This window comes from Lactuca serriola, chromosome 8 (genome assembly GCF_051521515.1).
Source record: "Lactuca serriola cultivar US96UC23 chromosome 8, Lser_US96UC23_V15, whole genome shotgun sequence".
Taxonomy (NCBI): Eukaryota; Viridiplantae; Streptophyta; class Magnoliopsida; order Asterales; family Asteraceae; genus Lactuca; species Lactuca serriola.
Genome location: NC_136415.1, coordinates 331,888,498 through 331,902,356, shown reverse-complemented (window position 1 = coordinate 331,902,356; position 13,859 = coordinate 331,888,498).

The following is a 13,859-nucleotide window of genomic DNA, read 5'->3' as shown; positions in this document are numbered from 1 at the left end:
CTGATACTGAAAAGACTCATTTATCTACAAAGTTATGCTTATACTTTAAAGATGGAGTTTTGTATAACTATAAAGTAACATAACCCTTAGAAGAGTTTTGAAATGTTTTAACAACTTATAAATAACATAAGTAACATTTTGAAAGAATGGTTAACAACAATTAATTACACAGTTATCATTGTGTTCAACTTGTATTCCCCCCCTTAAAACAATTAAAATAGTTAAAAGATTCATTACGGGGTATGAACTCACCTGATGTGGGTGATTCAAACGGGTATGCGCGTACGGATGAGAAGTTCCATGAATGAAGTTCCAAGACACAATAAGCCCTAAATGATATTTAAGGACACATAATGACATGAATATAGTGTTTATAAACAACTATATGAAAGGAAACACCTTCCGGGACTACGAAACACCTTCCGGGGCTAGGAAACACCTTAACCAAGTGTTGGAATCATATGTGATTCAACCTAGGAGGGTATAAAGGCACTTAAATGAGTTTACTACCATGAGTTCACGGCCCAAGGGAGTTTACAACCGTAAACTCATGGTTAGTCGTGGGTTAGTGCAAGTGTGAAGTCTAGGGGGTGATTTAGGGACATTAGCTTTAACCTAAGATGAGAAAGACCACATCTTTTGGCACTTTTGGGGTGTTTACGGCCCAAATGAGTTTACAACCGTAAACTCATGGCCAAATATTCTTATGAGGATCCTAAAGGTCATAAAGAAGCATTCTAAATTCATGCCTAAGCCCTTGGAAGTGTTTGTGGCATCAAAACACCTCTACTTTGAGTTTACGGCCCAAAGACCATTTTGGCTGGAGCTTGCGGCCGTAAACACTTATGGGAGATGATATTTTGGTTGTTTTGGGTCCTAAACACATCTAGGTAAAGTTCTATGCTTGTCTTTTGGGCTATGGAAGGCATTTAGGGCATTTTGGCACTCTAAAATGGAGTTCACAACCCAAGAACTTCCTTGGCCGTGAACTCACTTTTGGTCCTTGATTTTAATTGATTTTGATGCCTAAACATGTCAAGTTTTGTCCCATGTTTGGTTTCGAAGGTCTAGGGATCATTGGGCACACTTTGGCCCATGAAATGGAGTTTACTCCCCAAGGTGTTCTTGGGCGGTAAACTCACAGATCTTGGTGTTTTCCTATGATTTCTAGTGTATTAAGCATATATAAAGCTTTAAAACAACACTAGATAGAAGTACTTATGTTCCGGAACAAAAGTCCGATGATCCTTGAGAGAGAATTTGGCTTTTCTCTAGTTGGAATTGTAACTAATGAATAATTTGGCTCAGAATCCTATATATAGTCCTGGGATTTTTGGCAGAAAATATTTTATTCCCGGATAGAACTCTAATATCATAGAGTTTTGGAATAACAGAGTTGCACAAGACCCAAGTGCAACCTCTCTCCTGATATCTCCTTAAGTGTAAATCCTGAGTTGCTCAAACTTATCCCAGAAGTTTGAAAGTTAGCAGAAACAGACTTGGCTTCTATTGAAGTGGAAATTTTTGGGTTGTCACACTTTTAAATCGGGACTTGAAACACTTAAATCATGAATTTTGAGGGGTAAATAGGAGTTTACGGCCAAGGCTCATTCTTGGGCCGTAAACCCCTCAAACATGGGGAGTAAACACCTTTTTACATGTTAGATTACCTTGAAACTCAACCAAGAGCCTTGTGGTAAATCCTAGAACCATCTAAAAATAGTTTGGGGGCCTTAAACATAACAAAATATATCATACAAGAGTTTACGGCCATGGCACATACTCTTAGGCCGTAAACTCATAAAAGTGTGTCAAGTGATGCCCTTAAACCATCCCAAGGCTTGGAAAAATTACTAGAATCACATGTGATTGCTTTAAGTGCCTCAAAACAATTATTCTTGACCATAGGAGAGTTTATGGCCGTAAAGTCCAAGTTTACAGCCGTGAACTCCCTTTTAAATGGTATAAATTCAATTAGTTTATTCCAAGGCATTTTAGTAAATTATTCCAACAATCCCCAAGTCCAAACGAGCCATTAAACACTCAAAATCACATCAACATGAGTTCACGGCCGAGAACTCATGTATGTATGTGTTATGTGGCTATAAACTCCCTAAAATGTTTACTCTTGGGGAGTAAACTCAAATCCCAAGTCCCTAGTACCATTACACTGATTGGTTTTAGCCATAAGAACTTTCCTATGTGCGCATGCAAAACCCTAATGCTCGGATCTAGGCTTTCTAATTAAACATGCTTTAAATCCAAGACTTCTAATGACTATTTAGGAATAAGAACAATGATAAAAACAGATCTAGAATCATACCTTTGAATTCCTTGTTGATCTTGTTGTCTTGGAGCTTCTAGAGTCACAATTGTCACTCCTCTAATGGCTTACAAACACCAAATAGCAAGGAGGATGATTTGGGAGAGAGGAGAGGGGAGGAAATCAGCCAGGGTTTCTATGCTTTAGATGAAGTGCCGATTTCCCTTAGCCATAGGGTCTACTTATACTTGTAGACTCCTTAAGGGTTACAACCTAAACCCTAATTGGATAATCTTCTCTTAAGGCTATCCAAATCCATTCCTTAGATAACTCTTGGACGATTTGAAGCAATCCTTAGCTTCTAGAATCCGTCCAATCCATATCTATATGGATTTACAGTCTAAAGTTTAACTATCAAACAATTGACAGTTTATACCCTCTTATTTAATTAATCTCTTTAAGTCACCAAATTAATTCCAATTAATTCTATGACTTATATTAATCAAATAACAATATTATTAATCTTTATATTATTCTCATAATATATTAATAATATTTACTCTCTCTTAATAAATCATCCTATCAAGTTGCTATGGTGAAGGCAACCCAAAAGGACCATGCACAACTGGGTCAAATACTTGCCTAATATAGTTGCAACCTTAGACACTATTCCAACAGTCTCCCACTTGGATAAGTCTAGTAACTATATGCACAAGTACAATTCAGTTTGCAATCGTAGCTCTCAAAGACGCTGTCAAACTCTGATCTAATCAATCTTGTCCTTCAGATAAGGGATCGTACAGTCCTCTGTTAGATATCATGCTAACAATTCTATGGAATGGTTAGTCAAGCATTTAGGTTTCTCGATCTCTGATTTATTCGACATAGAACTTAATCGAACACATCAATTCAGTTTTGACCGGGCCCGACACATAAGTCAAATCAAATCATCGAGCGGCCGAGATATCGCTTTTACCTTCTTAGATAAAAGTTACAGATAAACTTCGACTTATATGCATTTACTTATTCATTAACCAACTATACACAACAATGCGTTTTATAACACCGAGTTACTGATGCGTTTTCGCATTATCAATGTACAATCAATTAACAAATAACAAACCATATATCTAGGTTTTAAGACTATATGATATTATCGTCTTGCGATCACCCTTTTATATCTTATTCCATAAGGTGATTCCAGCAAGCGCGGGTTTGTTCCAATGCTCAAAACTAGTTCATAAGCACTCATGAACGTTGCAGCAACCCTTTGCTATGTCTAACACCATTTAGACAATCTACATACCAATTCATGACAATCTTCATTCATATCTACTTCCAACATATGAACGATTGTGGACAATTTGAATAATTCGATTATTCCTAATAAACTCAATTATTCTGGAAGTCAAAACATGCAAAGTGAAACAATAGCTAAACAATTAACACAGGATAGTAACAGTACTCATAAATAAAACTCCTTTATTTAATCATCATATGTTAATTACATTTATCTATTACACGTTTCTAATAATATCTAATATATGCTAATATCATCCTTCAGCCCAATACTCCTAGCATGCTGCAAGTGCTTAACCCTACTCAGTCCCTTGGTAGGCGGATCTGCTGGGTTATCTTCTAATGATATCGTCTTCACTACGAGTTGTCCTTCTTCTACACGATGTCTAATGAAGTGATATTTTTTGTCGATATGTCTTGATCTACCATGATCCCTCGGTTCCTTGATCAAGGCAAGCGCTCCTTCGTTATCACAGAAAATCTCCATGGGCTCCTTTATGGCAGGTACAACTCCAAGATCACCGATGAAGTTCTTCAGCCATATTGCCTCCTTCGACGCTTCGCTTGCTGCAATGTACTCTGATTTGCACGTTGAATCAGCTACGGTTTCCTGCTTGGAACTCTTCCATGTCACAGCTTCTCCATTCAGGGTAAAGACCCAGCCCGACTGCGAACGGTAGTTGTCCCTGTCGGTCTGAAAATTGGCGTCACTATACCCTCGCACCTTCAATTCATCACTCCCTACGAGGACTAAGAACCATTCCTTCGTCCTCCGAAGGTACTTGAGGATATTCTTCACCGCAATCCAATGTGCTCTGCCAGGATTCCCTTGATATCTGCTAACCATGCTCAAAGCGAAGGCTACATCAGGGCGAGTACAAGTCATAGCGTACATGATTGAGCCAACTGCGGAAGCGTATGGTACTCGGCTCATTTCTGCTATCTCAGCTTCGATACTCGGACTTTGAGTCTTACTCAACTTGGCATTACTTTGTATCGGTAATTCTCCCTTCTTCGAGTTTTCCATACTAAAACTTTTTAGTACTTTCTCTAAGTAAGTATTCTGACTAAGTCCAATTAGTCTCTTACTTCTTTCTCTTACTATCCTTATTCCCAAAATGTAAGAAGCCTCTCCGAGGTCTTTCATAGCGAAGCACTTCCCGAGCCAGGACTTAACCTCCTGCAGAGTCGGGATGTCGTTTCCTATGAGTAATATGTCATCGACATATAGAACGAGGAAGCTAACTATACTCCCACTGGCTTTGACATATACACATGATTCATCTTCGCTTCGTACAAATCCAAACTCTTTGACTTTCTCATCGAAGCAAAGATTCCATCTGCGAGACTCTTGATTAAGTCCATAAATGGACTTCTCATGCTTACACGCTCTATTCGGATGCTTCGGATCCACAAACCCCTCTGGCTGAGCCATGTAAACATCCTCAGCCAACTTTCCGTTAAGGAAAGCGGTCTTGACATCCATTTTCCAAATCTCATAATCATGAAATGCGGAAATAGCTAGCATCACTCTAATAGATTTAATCTTCGCAACTGGTGAGAAAGTCTCATCATAGTCAACTCCAGGATTTTGAGTAAAGCCCTTCGCAACCAATCGCGCTTTATATGTGTGTATGTTTCCATCCACGTCAGTCTTCATCTTGAAGATCCATTTGCACCCAATGGTCTTGCGTCCGGGCACATTATCAACCAAATTCCAAACTTGGTTATCATGCATGGATTGGATCTCGTTATCCATTGCCTCTTTCCATTTTGCAGACTCCGGGCCTGCCATGGCTTCCTTATAGCTATTAGGTTCATCAAGATTTATTAGTGTACCATCACTAATATACGTGTCCCCTTCAGTAGTAATATGAAAATCATAAAACTGGGGATGAAATCTAACTCTATCGGAGCGTCTAAGAGGTAAGGACTCGTCAATCGGTTCAACCGGAGTTTCCTCCTCGGGTTGAGCGCCAGCGGTAGAGGTTCCTTCATCTATCGACTCTTGAATCTCTTCAAGCTCGATTTGCCTCCCACTGTCTCCTTGGCCTATGAGTTCTCGCTCTCGTAAAACTCCTCTCCTCGCAACAAAGACAACATTATCCTTCGGTCTATGGAAGAGATATCCAAAGGATGTCTGCGGGTAGCCGATGAAAATCCATCGCTCACTTCGAGGTTCGAGCTTGTCGTGAGTATCTCGTCTTACGAAAGCCTCACAACCCCAAACCTTGATATGTGCCAACGAGGGAGCTTTCCCTGTCCACATCTCGTGAGTTGTTTTGGCAACCTTCTTAGTAGGGACTCGGTTAAGGATATGGGCGGCATTCTCTAAGGCATACCCCCAAAAAGAGATAGGTAGTGAAGCACGACTCATCATAGAGTCAACCATACCCAACAAGGTTCGATTACGCCTTTCTGCCACACCATTCAACTGCGGTGTCCTTGGAGACGTCAATTGCGAAACTATTCCACACTCCTTGAGATAATCGTGGAATTCAAGACTTAGGTACTCTCCTCCTCGATCGGATCGAAGCATCGTGATTTTCCTGCCCAATTGATTCTCCACTTCATTCTTGAACTCTTTGAACTTTTCAAATGTTTCTGACTTTTGCTTGATTAAAAAAGATATACCCATATCTACTATAATCATCAGTAAAAGTCACGTAGAAGTGGTTCCCCTCCTTCGTGGTTGGTCTAAACGGTCCACATACATCGGTATGTATTAGGTCCAATAGACCCTCACCCCTTTCACACGTACTTGTGAAGGGTGACTTATTCATCTTTCCATGTAAACAAGACTCTCACGTGTCATTTTCCCTAAGGTCGAATGACTCCAACACTCCATCCTTTTGGAGTTGGGCTATGCGTTTCTTGTTGACATGTCCAAGACGACAATGCCACAAGGATGCTTTATCCATACTAGTGGAAGAATCTATGTTCAAAACATCATTTCCTAAGTTATCAACAATCATAACAGTTTCATAAATTCCATTACATGGTATAGCTTCAAAGTAAAAGACACCATTTAGATAAGCCAAAATAGAACCATTCTCAATATTATAAGAAAATCTAAAACCTTGTCTAAATAAACCATGAAATGAAATGATGTTTCTAGCCATTTCTGGTGAATAGCAACAATTGTTCAAATCTAAACACAAATTATTCCTAAGCACTAAAGAATACACTCCAATCTTGGTCACAGGTGACGATCTTATGTTCCCCATGATTAGATTGATTCTTCCTTGCTCCACATCCCTACTTCTTCTTAGTCCCTACACATTAGAACAAATGTGGTAACCACAACCGGTATCAAGAGCCCAAGAAATAGCATGATTAGAATCGTTAGATTTATTTGTGTATATACCTGCGAAAGATGGCTTGATCTTTCCTTCCATGATGGCTTGCAGGTACTCTGGGCAGCTTCTCTTCCAATGTCCTATCTTGTGGCAGTGGTGGCACTCTGCCTCCTTCGGGTTAGGGCAGGGCTTAGCGGGATCAACTTTGGTCCCACTAGAAGAGGCACCATCTCGGGCTTTAACCTTGCGATAGTTCTTAGACGAACCCTTCCTCTTCTTTCCCTTTCCTTGACCAATAGCCAAGACATGAGCAACGGGTGGATTGGGAGTTGGTGCAACAAAGTTGTCTTTGAAGTTTCTCTCAGCGACCCTCAAGAGACCTTGGAGTTTACTTAGGGTGACCTCCTCTTTGTTCATGTGGTAGGTCATCCTAAATTGATTGTACATCGGAGGCAAAGAGTGAAGCACCATGTCAATCGCCAAGTCTTCCCCAAAGTCAACATTTAACTTGCGAAGGCGGTCGACATACCTTTGCATCTTTTGCAGGTGCACGGTAAGAGATTCTCCATGACTTATCTTAGCGGAAATCATGTTAGTGAAAATCTCATAACGCTCTTATCTCGCGTTCTGGTGGTATCTCTCCAATAAGTCTTGATGCATCTCGTACGGCTACATGTCCTCATAGGACTTTTGGAATTCGGAGTTCATGGTGGCTATCATGATGCAACGTACCTTTGTTGCATCTTGCTCATGAGTTTCAAAAGCGGTAATTACAGCCGGATTAGCGATTTCAGGGTTGATCTTCTCGAACTTCTCATTGAGGACATACTCCTTATCCTCATAGCGAGCAATGGTGCGAATGTATCTTATCCATTCGCTAAAGTTCGTTCCATCGAAGGTGACCTTTTGGCAAAGGCTCATCAACGTGAAAGAACTAGCAGCAACGTTGTTTGCGTTCGACATCTACAAAAGAAAAGGACAAAGATATATTAGAATAAGAATCCCTAATTATGACCCAATAAGAAAAATTAGGGCTAGGATCCAACAATAACATTTAGATATTAGAAAAGGGATGCCGTAATCCAACATGCAAATAAATTGAAGGTAAGTGAATGACGATTCACTAATTCTCCACCATAAAAACCTAACTATTAGACCTAAATGTATTGACAATTCCTAGGTTCGGATGAGATTCATTGAAACTATTCAATGGCATGTTTAAATCTCGATGTGCCCCTCTTGTTTGTGACTGGGATACCGAGGATCACAAAGAGGGTGTGAATTACCATGCAAATTCACATGGTGCCTTCATTGTAACGATCACCAATTCGATGTGCCGGTAAACCACACACGCTCCATCGAACTATGATAAACAATGAATCACCCTTTGCCACCTTTGCTTAGAACCAATTAGTGTGTCGGTAAACCACACACGCTCCACTAACTTCTTAGCAAGGGTGCAAAGTGTAATTTCATGGGATTGCATCAATTCACTTTTCCTAAAGTAACTAAGATTGGGAAATTTTAAAATATGTGTAGTTACTTTGTATTACTTATTATACTTTTAATGAGAGGATGAGGTTGCCCTATCCTACCCGTTCGGCTAACGACCCTCCACCGATCAAGCAAGCGGTGGGTGTGAGTGTACACCCATTAAGCGCCATTTTATAGGCCGCAACCTTATACCCACCTTATAGATCGGCTTCGTGAATGAGGCCTACTAACGATAAGACTAGCATTTAGTTATACATATATATATTATTCTTGTAATATTATATTAGTATAGGGTTGTATTTTAAATCTTTTAAAATCTAGGGTTTGAAATTTAAATTGTCTAAATTAAAACTTTTAATCACAAAATATAAATTTCAAAACTTGAGGACAAGTTTTAAACATTTAAAACATGGAGGATCAAATAACAAATAATTTCAATTAACAATTAATTTCCTAATTATCTATATTTGATTTATTCAAGATTTCTTTCAAGATAATTACCAAAATAATCAAAATAATTAATTAATTATCATATAAGGAAATTAAATATTTTATTAGTTGATAAATATCTTTAATTAGATCAAGATTATAGTCATATATATCAAAAAATCGGATTAGGGTTGATCTAATATGATTAAGGTAAGTTTCCATAACATAATCATGAAGAAATCCCGAATCTGGCCATTCCTGACGCTTGGACTCGCCGAGTGCACAAAGGGACTCGTCGAGTCAAGCCTACTCGCCGAGTCCACTTTGGAACTCGCTGAGTCCATGACTCAGAAACACAAAAAATCGAATTTTGCAGTTAAGTTTCAGACAATTAAGCAACAATTTAATGAAAACCAAGCTAGGCTCTGATACCACTGATGGGTTTTAGCCATAAGAACTATCCTATGTGCGCATGAAAAACCCTAATGCTCGGATCTAGGCTTTCTAATTAAACATGCTTTGAATCCAAGACTTCTAATGACTATTTAGGAATAAGAACAATGATAAAACAGATCTAGAATCATACCTTTGAATTCCTTGTTGATCTTGTTGTCTTGGAGCTTCTAGAGTCACAATTGTCACTCCTCTAATGGCTTACAAACACCAAATAGCAAGGAGGATGATTTAGGAGAGAGGAGAGGGGAGGAAATCGGCCAGGGTTTCTATGCTTTAGATGAAGTGCCGATTTCCCTTAGCCATAGGGTCTATTTATACTTGTAGACTCCTTAAGGGTTACAACCTAAACCCTAATTGGATAATCTTCTCTTAAGGCTATCCAAATCCATTCCTTAGATAACTCTTGGACGATTTGAAGCAATCCTTAGCTTCTAGAATCCATCCAATCCATATCTATATGGATTTACAGTCTAAAGTTTAACTATCAAACAATTGACAGTTTATACCCTCTTATTTAATTAATCTCTTTAAGTCACCAAATTAATTCCAATTAATTCTATGACTTATATTAATCAAATAACAATATTATTAATCTTTATATTATTCTCATAATATATTAATAGTATTTACTCTCTCTTAATAAATCATCCTATCAAGTTGCTATGGTGAAGGCAACCCAAAAGGACCATGCACAACCGGGTCAAATACTTGCCTAATATAGTTGCAGCCTTAGACACTATTCCAAAATACACGTCCGTAGATGTCACCCGGGTCACTCCAAACGCTCGTTTTGAGGTGTTTAACCTCGTTCGAGTGTAATGTTCCATATAATTAGTGATTGTAAATCTAATTAAATATATATGGACATTATTTCATTTTACATAGGGACATCGTGAGTAATCAAGCCCCGAACCAACGTTTAGTGTCCGAAACCGTCGCATTTCCTAGCCTGGTGAGTTCATACCCCTACCCTTTTCACTGTTTTTCACTGTTTTCAGGGGGGGAACACAAGCAAAGTACAAGGTTTTTCTTGTACTCAAAAACTTTGTTTTCGTGTGTGTGTTTCACAATTTATATGCTTTTAACACTGATTGAAACAACTGATAACCGTTTGAACATGCAGATCACGTAAACAAATTATTTGTAAAATGGGTTTATAAACTGTTATGTTTTATATATTTCACAAATGGTTCTCCACATTTTATCAGTTAAAAGCATGACATTAGAACATATGAAAATAAAACTTGTACACTGTCTTGTCCTCAGTAACACTCCACAGAGATACACGAGTGGAGGATTATCATATTATTACTAGTAAATTTGTTATTCCTGTATGATTGGAGACAGTCCTCGGCGAACACTCCACAGAGATACGCGAGTGGAGGACTGCACCCGTAACCAGAATCTCTGGGATTAGAGAGCGTGACTTGAGTGTATTGATCTATACGGGGCTGACTACCCCACACCTGGCTGCTAGCTATAGCCGAACCGAAATGGTTCAAGGGTGACGAAAGTCATAAGGATGTGAACTACTTATTGCCACAGGTTTAGTCTATCGTATGGTTATGGAACTCGCAATTAGGATAACAGAGATTTACTTATAGTAATAATGAACAACTTTGTACACTTCACAAGTTAACCAGGTTTCAGAATACATCTTTTACATCTTTTACATACGGTAACATGCAATTAGGAAGGTATGGGACCTTCCTGGGGAAACATTTACATAACTAGAAAAGTGTAACAAACTGGATAACCTTACATCGTTTACAATTGGTAATATACAATCAGGAATGTATGGGACTTTCCTGGGAATCCATTGGTACATAACCAGAATAGTATAACAAAACAGATAACCTAAATGTACTTTTTTCACAAGGGTAAACGTGTTTTCAGTGTACAACTTTACGTTACATAATGTGAAACAACAACCGACCTTTTTAAGAAAATGTGGGATTTTCTTGGCGTGTGTTACATTTCAGAAACAGAAAGGAAACATGAACATTTCACAACAAAAACCGCTTATGAACTCACCAGCGTTATGTTGATTTTCAAACCGCTTGTGTTCTCAGGTCAACGTTAGAACAGGTGCCCGAAGATCGTTTTTGTTCAGGATGGAGTACTCCGAAGATCCGCTCATTTTGTTATTATATACTATGTATCACAACTGTATAACTTTACTTTTGAAACAATGTAAAACTTTTCTATATGTAATGTAATGTTTGTTTCACTTTACTTACTATGTACATTGGATTTGATACTCAACGTGGAGTCAACCTCGGAAATGTTTCCGCCTTCGGTTTTCGAGGTGTGACATGTCTGGCTTGCACCAGCGTCGGTGGTGGAAGTGATGTGTTGGGTCGGAGTTATGTGGACACGAGCACTTTCGTTGTTCCTCCTTCTTGGACAATTCTTTTTATAGTGTCCGGTTTCACCACAACCATAGCAAGCCGGGCTGACTCCGATGCTAGTGGCTTGGAAGATGGTTCGTGCCAGCACTCTACAGACACGAGCAGTGTGCCCCATTCTGTTGCAACTTCTGCATTTCAATTCTCGACAAACTCCGTTATCATGAAAGTTACACTTGTCACATTTTGGGAGTGTTCCCTCATATTGTTTGATCGGTGTTGAAGTGGCAGGGGTCGCCATTTGTTGATGCTGCATGGCAAGTCTTTGAGATCGCTTGCGCTCCTTTTGGGCTTGACGATTTCGTTTCTTATACTCAGATTTGTGGCTTTGGGTGTTTGTGATTGTTATCATTTGTTGATTTCCTGGATTGTTACAACAATTTGAACTGTCAACACATTTTCATCCTTGTTTGTGTTACCAGTGTTGAAGTGTGCTAAGACAACTGTCACGAAAGCTGTTACCGTGGCTTGGAAGGTAGCGACATCTATATGAAGGATCGGGGTTTCGTCGTTTGGCTGACTATTTCTGGATGACGACATGATTCTGTTATATGATAAGAAAATGAGTTTGTGAGTGATTATGGTTGGCCCTAGATGTATTCTACTCATTCATATAAATGTAAAAATTTTATTTTGTTAAACTGTTCTCGGTGGTCTGACCTACATCCCTATGATGCAATACTGGTAAAGAGTTGAAGTAAGTTCATAGAATGGTCACCAGACGATTGTCATTCCAAACTAGGCTATGATTGGTTGGTGGATAACATGATCCAACCTTCGACAAGAATTGGAAGTGATCCTTGAGCTAAATTTCCATAGCTCAATAATTTGACGAGAGTGAGATTTAGATAGAATTCTAACGATAGTAGAATGAAACTATTTGAGCAAGGATTGTCACAGGAATTAGTTGACTGTCCATATCATTGATATTTAAGGTGTTATAAGTTCAGGAAAATTTGACCTTGGAGAAGGTCATATAACATATCCGAAGTAGAAAAGTTTTGACAACACAAACCCCTAACTAAAAGTACTTATAGTACAGGATAGTTACATCGAAAAGTTCTACTTGGAGCATAGATAGGAAGATTATTCCTTAAACCAAAGAAAGAAAGGTAGGGTATTCTCCTACTGGTGACGGGTATCCCTCTGGTGAACCCTTAGTTCAGCCAACTGGCACTCCACATCAAGTAGGTATCTTTCGTACACTGTAACGACCCAAGAATCTCCATGTTAACGATGTTAGTCTTCCCTTATATATAGGATTAAGTTGTGCGTTTATTTCGTGTAGAAATGTATTCTTAATATATAATAACATGAAAAAAAAGATACTATTTATGATTTAAAAGATTTAATTAATATTTTGAATGATTATCTAAGATTTATTAATAATTCAAAATGATTGAAAATGGGTTATTTTATTTTATGTTCAATCTAATTAAACGATTGTACAAAAAAGAAAACTCTTATTTAATATGGTTAGGGTTACTATTGGAATAGGTAGCAAAGGTCAAGGACCATAGATGTAAATTTGTATTCAATTGATGAATTAAATCTATAAGTAATCGTAATGACAATAATGTTGTAACTAATTGAGATTTAAATTACTTATAGGATTTAACTAATAATCAAAATGTATAAAATGTGTTTAATTAACTTTAAATTTTAATTAAGGTAATAAGTTAAGTGAATATATAAGTCTAGGGGCTGAATAGTTAATCATAGAAACTTTAGTTGAAATGAATATAAGAGGTAGGGATTTTAATGAAATTGGAGAAGTTATTGGGGACCAAAACTGTAAATTGATCTTTAATCAATTTCATGCGATTATGGTAGCGGCCGTATCTTTCCATCTCCTTAGTTTCTGTTGCACACAATGTTTTTCATTGAAAACAGGACCGGACATTGAACCGTTTGTCTTAACGGTTTGATGGTTCAACTGGTTTGACCGGTCGAACCGGTCCTAAAAACCGGATGAACCGGACGATATATATATATATATATATATATATATATATATATATATATATATATATATATATATATATATATATATATATATATATATATATATATATATATATCATCATGATTTTTGAACATTTAAAATGAAACGTCACATTCCGATTTCAACTTCAAATAATTTATAAGCTTAGTCCTTAAAATCATTTATAAACTTACTCCTTAAATTCTTGTAAAAAACGTAATACCAAA